A 7,857-nucleotide genomic window follows, 5' to 3' on the forward strand; every position below is an offset into this window, starting at 1 on the left:
AAATTCGAATTGTAATGATATATTTCGTTGTTTAGGTTTTTTTGGTCAGTGTTAGTGTTTTTAGCATTTCTTTTGTAGTAGAAATAAATAACTGCCCTGTACCTGATTTACTTTGTACAATGAATCCCTTTTCACTTAACCTCTTTAGGAATACCTTAGAAATGAAGCAAACCTTCACTTTAAGTGATTGTCCCTGGGTCTCCATGGGAGGGAGTACTTTTAAAGTGCTACACTAATATTTCCCTTCATGAATTCACACACATAAAGGGTAAAGAGTTAGTCTTTTCTTTTTTATCTTTTGCTATAGGATATCAAGTCTGGATGCTATTTCTAGAGTTCCCTCACTCAAAACAAAGTCAAGTGCAAGTCATGTCATTATTTCTCTGATGGCATGTCTTCTTCGGCAATGAAGGACGAACATACACACTAATGATAGGTTAACTATGAAAAGAACTATGAAAGTGTGGCTGACTCTCTTCCCAAGTTGTCTTTAAATTTGTTTTTTCCTCCACTGAATCTTGCTGTTTTATGAGGTAAGATGACATTATTCACGATCTTCTGTCATCCTTCTTTGCAAAGTTTTATAAATGAGTCTATATTCTAAATTCCTGGTGGTTTTGGATACCTTTTCTCTGGTGGATAGATCCATTATTTGCTGACTAAGGAGCCTTGTTTAGGCTCTTTTGCTTTCCTTTGCCTTGTTGTGACATCTGATTTACATTGGTTAAATGTCTTTATGAAATTATTGTAGTTGGTATATATACAACCTTCCTCCATCTATGTCTCAATTTTCACTGCTAGTAACTTGTTTAAGTAGGTTAGTTTGGAGTTGTTTTAATTACATCCCTTGTCTTTTTCTCATTTTTATTCTTCTAGCTTTTTAATAATTTTGACCATTGCTCTAAAAAGTCACAGGTGTGACTGTACACAGACAACTGATTCAGAAATTACTCCCACATCAGTGATGAGTCACTTCCTGTCTTATAACTACTTTCATTTTTTGTGGTTTTTTGGTACTTGTCATATCTAGCACCATCTGATTCTTCTTTGAAAAAAATTATTCATAATATGTAGGTTTTTGTGTTTCTGTATAGTCTAAAATTTTTTGGTTACTCTTGGTCTTTATCTCAAATCATATTGTGCATATTTTCCTCTATTTCCCTCTTTGCATAAGTGGTGCTGTGAATCCAGAAGACTCTTTATTCATGAGTTCAAATCCAACCTCAGTCACTTACTATCTGTGTGACTCTGGACAAATCACTTAACCCTGTTTGCCTCAATTCCTCATTTATAGAGGAACTGAGGCAGAGGAGAGGGAAATGGCAAACCACTCCATTGTCTCTGCCAAGAACCCCAAATGGGGTCAAGAAGACTTGGACATGACTGAGATGACTCAACAACAATGACTCAGTTACAAAGTATAATTGACTTAATTTAGAGTATCTTACTGAGCTCTTCATAGAATTTTTTTTAAACCTCTTCATCTTCTACAACAGATACTGGTACATAAGATCTAATACTTCACAGCTTTAGCTAAAGCTGACCCATGAACTTTTCAACAGAAGTCAGAGAAGTTCCCTTCATTAAAAACAGGGTGTTCCAAAAGTCTTAGTACAAGTTTTCAAGTTATGCGTAATTGAGAAATGAAGATATTTTGGTCTCAATCCTCAATTCTTAGAATCAAAGGGAACTTGGTTATTTCTTTCAAGTTGATTTTGTTCCTTTGGCTAAGTGGCCACTGAGGATGGCATGGCCAACCCATACTCCCAGGGACCAAGTTAACTCACTGGCTTGTTACAGAATCACAGTTTCATAGCATTTCAGAGTTGGAAGAATCTTAGGAACATTGTAGAGGAGAGCCTTTTTCAGGTATAGTTCATACTTGACGGTCTCTGACAACTAGCAATCTAGGTTTTGCTTAGGCGTGTTGGGAAGTAGTGGGCCCTTTTACCCTTTATGTAGCCACTTCCAAATTTGGCCAACTCTCTAATTGTTAGGAAGCTTTCCCTCATATTAAATCTACATTTGCCTCATTGCAGTTTCCATGCAGTGCTCTTGGTTCCACCCTATGCATCCAAACAGAACAAGTCTAATCCATTTTCCACGTGGCAGGTCTTATTTGGAGACGGCTATCACATACCTGTTTTCTGGGATAAACATTCCCTGCTCTCTCAGCTGATCTCTATGTGGAATGAACTACAGCCTCTTCACCCTCCTGGTTGCCTTCCTCTGCATATTCTCCAGCTTATCAGTGCCCATCCAAGAATGTGCTGCCCAGTTCTTAACGTCATGTTTTAAGTGTGACCTGATTAGAACTAAGTGCTGTGGGATTATTAGCTCCTTGGATGACAGACCTCTCTCCCAAAACCAGGTAAACTTGGAATATCTCATCAGGACTGTGAAGGAGTATTTGAAAATGCATCTTTTGTTTCATGATTGTGAATTTGTTACCTTGAACATTGTCACAATAACCAATGAACTAATTGTTCATTTGGGCCATTCTTTTTGTTTTTTCATTTGCTCTTCTGTGACTGCCATATCACACTGTTGACTCATTGAGCTATAAGTCCACTAAAATCTTACATTTTTTCCAGATGAACTGCTCTTTAGTCATACCTCCCTAATCTTACACTTAAATTCATTTTTAAGTCATAGTGTGACTTAACATTATTTCCTATTAAACATTCTAGCCTGCCCAAGACATTCTTGAATCTTGGTTCTGTAATGTGTTTGTTTTCTCTCCCAGATTTATGACATCTGCAAATATGAAAAGCATGACATTTTTTGCCTCTATCTGTCTGTCTGTGTTCATTCTTCATTTTCAAAGAAGACCATGTCATCAGAGAAATGATGACATGACTTGCACTTGACTTTGTTTTGAGTGAGGGAGGGCTGTGCAGATCACCAGCTTCATTTTCTTCTCCTGAGCCATCTGTGTCCAGTGACCAGATATTCATGAGGATGACTGGAGATGGCTCAGGATGCAATGGGAGACCTTGACTTTTTTCAGCTGACTTTTCAAGTATTCACTTAGAGAGAAAGTAAGGCCCACTGAGTGAATAGGCCTCTTTAAGTAGTCAGGGATGACCCTTTTAATGAACAAAAGAAAAAATAACTAAATCAACAGAAACTGTTACTAGTGATAATCACTCTAAGCCAGCCATTAAGTGGAGCTTGGGCAGGGACCTATTGTTGTCCAGCCCATGGGCTTCAGAGTGCACTGGGTTTAAGGTCTGGGGAACAAGAAAGAGAGTAGGGAGGAAGGAAGGCATGAAGGAAGGACATCAAGAGGGGAGAGGATTAGCTAGGTTATCCAGCTAGCTGGGTCCCCATTCAGGCAGCTTGGTTTACTCACAGTTTGGGTTCATCTTTTGTTTTCGAAGACCATGACATCAGAGAAATGATGACATGACTTGCACTTGACTGTTTTGAGTGAGGGAGGGCTGTGCAAGGACACCAACCTCACTTTCTCCTCCTGAGCCATCTGGGTCCAGTGACCAGATACTCATCAGGATGACTGGAGATGGCCCATCAGTATAAGACTAAACACTGATTCCTTGTGCTCTCTACTGGGCCTTCCAAATTGATACTGAACCATTCATAACTCCTCTTTGAATCCATTCCATCAATATAGAATCCATTTAACAGCACACATCTAGCCACATTACTCCATCTTTTCCATAAGAATGGTTATGAGTGCCTTAGCAAGAGTTAAGTGCTTTGTTAAAACCTAGGCAGAGTAAATCTAGGTATATTATATCACTATTCCTCTGACCTATAATTCTCTTAACTATCCAAAATGGTCTGACTATGATCCCATGTTGATAAAGCCAAGTAATCACCACTTCCTTTTTTTCTAGATGTTTGCTATCTCTTTAATAATACAGTCTAGAATCTTGCCAGTATTGAAGCAAATTCACCAGGCTGAAGATCCTACTTGTCTTTTTTTTTTTTTAATTGAGACATATATCCTTTTTAAATCTTATGTCACTTATCCTACCCTTCACAACCTTTCAATGACAGTGAATCAGCAGTCACACTGACCCATTCTTTTAGTATCTTTAGGATTTAGTTCATTAGGGCCAGGTCACTTGCATTCATCATGGGTAGCTAGTACCTTGCCCTTAATGTTTATGTTATAAATCTATTGCAAGGAGAAAATTATTTCCCTCTTTTGGGCCTATAGTTTCTAGGACTTCTTGGGGAAGTGAGCATCTTTTATATTATAGTGGAAATTGTTCCTCCTCATACTTCTGAGTAAGGAGTTTGTATCCTGTCATGTGACTATTCTGGCATCAAGTAGTGCACCAGTGTAAAACAGTCTTTATTTACTATTCACATGCCAATTAATAATAATAATAGCTTAAGCATAATGTTTACTATGTACCAAGCACTTTACAGTTATCTCATTTGATCCTCACAACAATCCTGGGAGGTAAGTGCTATTATTATTCCCATTTTACAGATGAGGAAACTGAGGCAAACAGAGTTGAAGTGACTTGCCTGGGGTTACACAGCTAGTAAGGGTCTGAGAGCCTTGATATGTGTTTCCTGGACCTAAATTAGTTCTTGTGAAATATATCCATGCAGGTCATGTCCAGAGCTTCTTGGAAGAGCAAATCCATGTGAAGGATACCCAGAGCTCAGTCAGCTAAAGGAAGAAGGGAAGGGAGAGGATTGGGAGTGGAGCAAGGAACATGAAAACTCTCTTGGAAAGCACACTTGAACTGGGACCAAGAACCTGCATACAAATCCTACTCCATATGAACATTGTGTTCAGTTCTGGATACCACAATTAAGGAAAGACATTGATACATCAGAGACTACCCAAAAGAGGATGACCTTCTTGATGAAGAAATTGGAGATTATGCCATTTGGAGGAAATGGAAAGATGTGGGGGTGGGGAAGGAAATCAGCTGTTTAAGGATTTGAAGGAATATGGTGGAAGAATTAAAGTGATTCTGCCCAGTAGCAGGGAGCAAAACTCAGAGTGATGAGTGGAAATTCCAAAGAAAGAGTCTTAGATTTGCTCAGGGAAAAACAGAATTCAGCGTATTCAGGCTTTAAACGTATGCCTTGTTAGATGTGTCTTAGAGGAGATTCTTTTCCATTTACAGGTTGGACTAGATAATTCTGTGATTCCCCTTTTCCAAGCCTCTTTTTTCATCTATAAAATGGTGATATTTTTATTTGAATTACCTAGCTCAAAGGGATGATGAGAAGAGGGTGCTTTCTAAAGCTTGGAGTTTCACTTGAAGGTGAGTTAGTATAAATATGCAGTGGGCAAACACTAGAAACTGGTGCCCATCAGTGAGGAACTTTAGCCAGTCGGAAGTATACAAATGCACATGAATACCATGGTGCTGTAAGAAATGAGGAAATGAATGATGTTTAAAGATGAACTGGTGCAGAGTAAAGTGAGAAAACCAGAATAATTGATTCTATTACAACAATATTATAAAAAGGGGTAATTTTGAAGACATACATAAACTGATGAAAAGTAATATGAGAACTAGGAGAATAAGTTAGTATATGATAGTAACAACGCTGTGAAAACAAACAATTTTGAAACAGTAGGAATTTTGATCAACGCAATGACCATCCTGATTCCAGAGCACCGCTGCAGAAATGTGCTATCTTCCTCCTGACAAAAAGGTATGGAATCCATACAAAGGAGGAGACATATATTGTTTTGAAAATGGCCAGTGAGGCAGTTTGTCTTGTTTGTGCATGTTTGTTGTAAGGAACAAATTTATTATTTGTTTTTTAAAAAATGAGATGGGGAGAGGAGGGAGAAAAAATAAATTTCTGTTAATTAAAATTTTTTAAAAAGGAGCCTGAAAGCATTGCTAGAACAACAATCTGTGCTGTAAAAAGCCGAAGCTAAGGCTAACAGCAGGAGGACCATTGCCCAGGGCACAACAAGCTGGGGCTAGCCCTTAGGAGAATTTCCCAGGGACTGCCTGGTTTGCCAGGGACTGACATTGTGGGGAAGGAAAGATAATCTTTAAGGGTATGTAATAAGACGATGAACGCTGAAAAACAGCTAAGCCACAGCAGGAAGTTTGTTCCCACAGCAAATAAGAAAGCTGGTCATTTTTAAGAGAATTTCCTTTGCCTTATCATGTTACAGTACATGAGATGAAGTCCCAATTGAGTTCTGGGATTGTTTTTCCCAACGTCATTAATTCAGACATAGTTTAATAAAGATTACTAGCTACTTCACCAGGTTGGCAGAAGGAAGGTATTTTGTAACCCTTAAAGGGCTATAGAAATGTAAGTTATTTCTTATATAATCACAGGTTTTCTTTCACTTGATAACTCATATTTATAAAGTATTTTGAGCTTTGAAAAAACACTTCTCCCAATAACCCTTGGAGAAAGGTAGGATAAATATAATCCTTATTTCAAAGCGTTTGTTTGTTTAGTTGTTTTCAGTCACGTCTGACTCTTCATGACCCCTTTTGGGGTTTTCTTGGCAAAGATATTAGAGTGGTTTGCCATTTCCTTCTCCAGCTCATTTTATAGATGAGGGAAACTGAGGTAAATAGGGTTAAGTAACTTGCCCAGTATTCCACAGCTAGTTGGTGCCTGAGGCTAGATTTGAACTCAGGTCTTCCTCACTCCAGGCCTGGCACCCTACTGCCCTATCTCAAAGCTTAGACATGGACAAGATTAGGCAACTGATAGGCTACAGGAGGGTGAGGAAAAGAGAAGGCTTGAGGATGACAGAGTGTGTGAATCTGGAAATGGAACCCTTAAAAAAGTCAATTTGGAGGAGGAAGTTTAGAAGGCAAATGATGAACTGTATTCTAGATAGGTCGAGTTCCCAGCACCCATGGGGCCTAGTTTTCATCTTGTCCAGGAAATGTGGCATGTTCACACTTCGGAATGTGGCCCCTCCCCTGACTGTATTCAGTCTCTCCCACATCTCTAGGTTAAGAAGTTTACCAGATTGTTTATAGAGCACAAATTTTCATGCAATTAAAAAAAAAAGAATGGGGGTGTTAGTCCATTTTTGAGGACAGATGAATTATTTTCTTAGCTAGGGCTATGATTTTTTTTAAAGCAACAGTAAAGTAAAATGTGGATCTTCACTCTCCCCTCCTACACCCCCCTTCTTCCCCCCTGTCCCAGCTCGTGATGGACATTGAGCAGGCAGCCTTTCACAGTTTATATCTCTAAGGGCCATCAGCATCAGGGAAAAGCCGAAGATCATTTTTGCTCTGAACTGAGAACATTGTATCTTGCACCAGAGACTTTCTATTCATTTTCCAAGTGCCAGAATGTGTCTTCCCAATTTAAAGCAGGACTTTTGAGTCTGATGACTCAAATCTCAAGTTACTATAGCTGCCTTCTGTTTTTGTGTCAACTGATGAGGCGAAACACAATATGAGAAAGCAAACTGAGCTCTTAAAAAAGACTGCTTTAGCACAGAACCAGACCCTGGGCTGCAGGAGCCTATTAAGACTGATGTGGGAAAGGGAAGATAATCTCTAAGGCTGGGTAATAAGATGATGAACACTGAAAAACAGTTAAGGTGCAGCGGGAAGTTTGCTCCCATAAGTACACTGGTTGGCTTATATTGCCTGAATCGCCACCAACACACAACACATACATGCATGCACACACACACACACACTATATAATAAACCCACTGGAAACTCCAATAATAGTCTCAATGCTGACCCCATTTTTGGCCAAAAACGGACTTGATAACTGACACTGGAACAGAAGAAAAGACAAAACCTTCAACCTCACTGTGTCTGGGCTCTTGAAGGTATAACCTACCAGGTGGTGTTGGTGAGCAGGGTGGACTGAGCTGTCAAGCAGCCTGGAGTCTGAGGGATGACTTGG

At 39.2% G+C, this 7,857-nt stretch overlaps 1 long non-coding RNA gene across 1 annotated transcript; it reads left to right on the forward strand.

Annotated features, from left to right (window-relative positions):
* Nucleotides 1-307: 307 nt before the first annotated feature.
* On the forward strand, nucleotides 308-5,835 carry LOC140505689 (uncharacterized). The gene is made up of 3 exons (XR_011967617.1): nucleotides 308-533; nucleotides 2,113-2,371; nucleotides 4,591-5,835. It is a non-coding gene; the product is annotated as an uncharacterized lncRNA (long non-coding RNA).
* Nucleotides 5,836-7,857: the final 2,022 nt, after the last annotated feature.

The sequence above is a fragment of the Notamacropus eugenii genome, chromosome 5 (genome assembly GCF_028372415.1).
Source record: "Notamacropus eugenii isolate mMacEug1 chromosome 5, mMacEug1.pri_v2, whole genome shotgun sequence".
NCBI lineage: Eukaryota > Metazoa > Chordata > Mammalia > Diprotodontia > Macropodidae > Notamacropus > Notamacropus eugenii.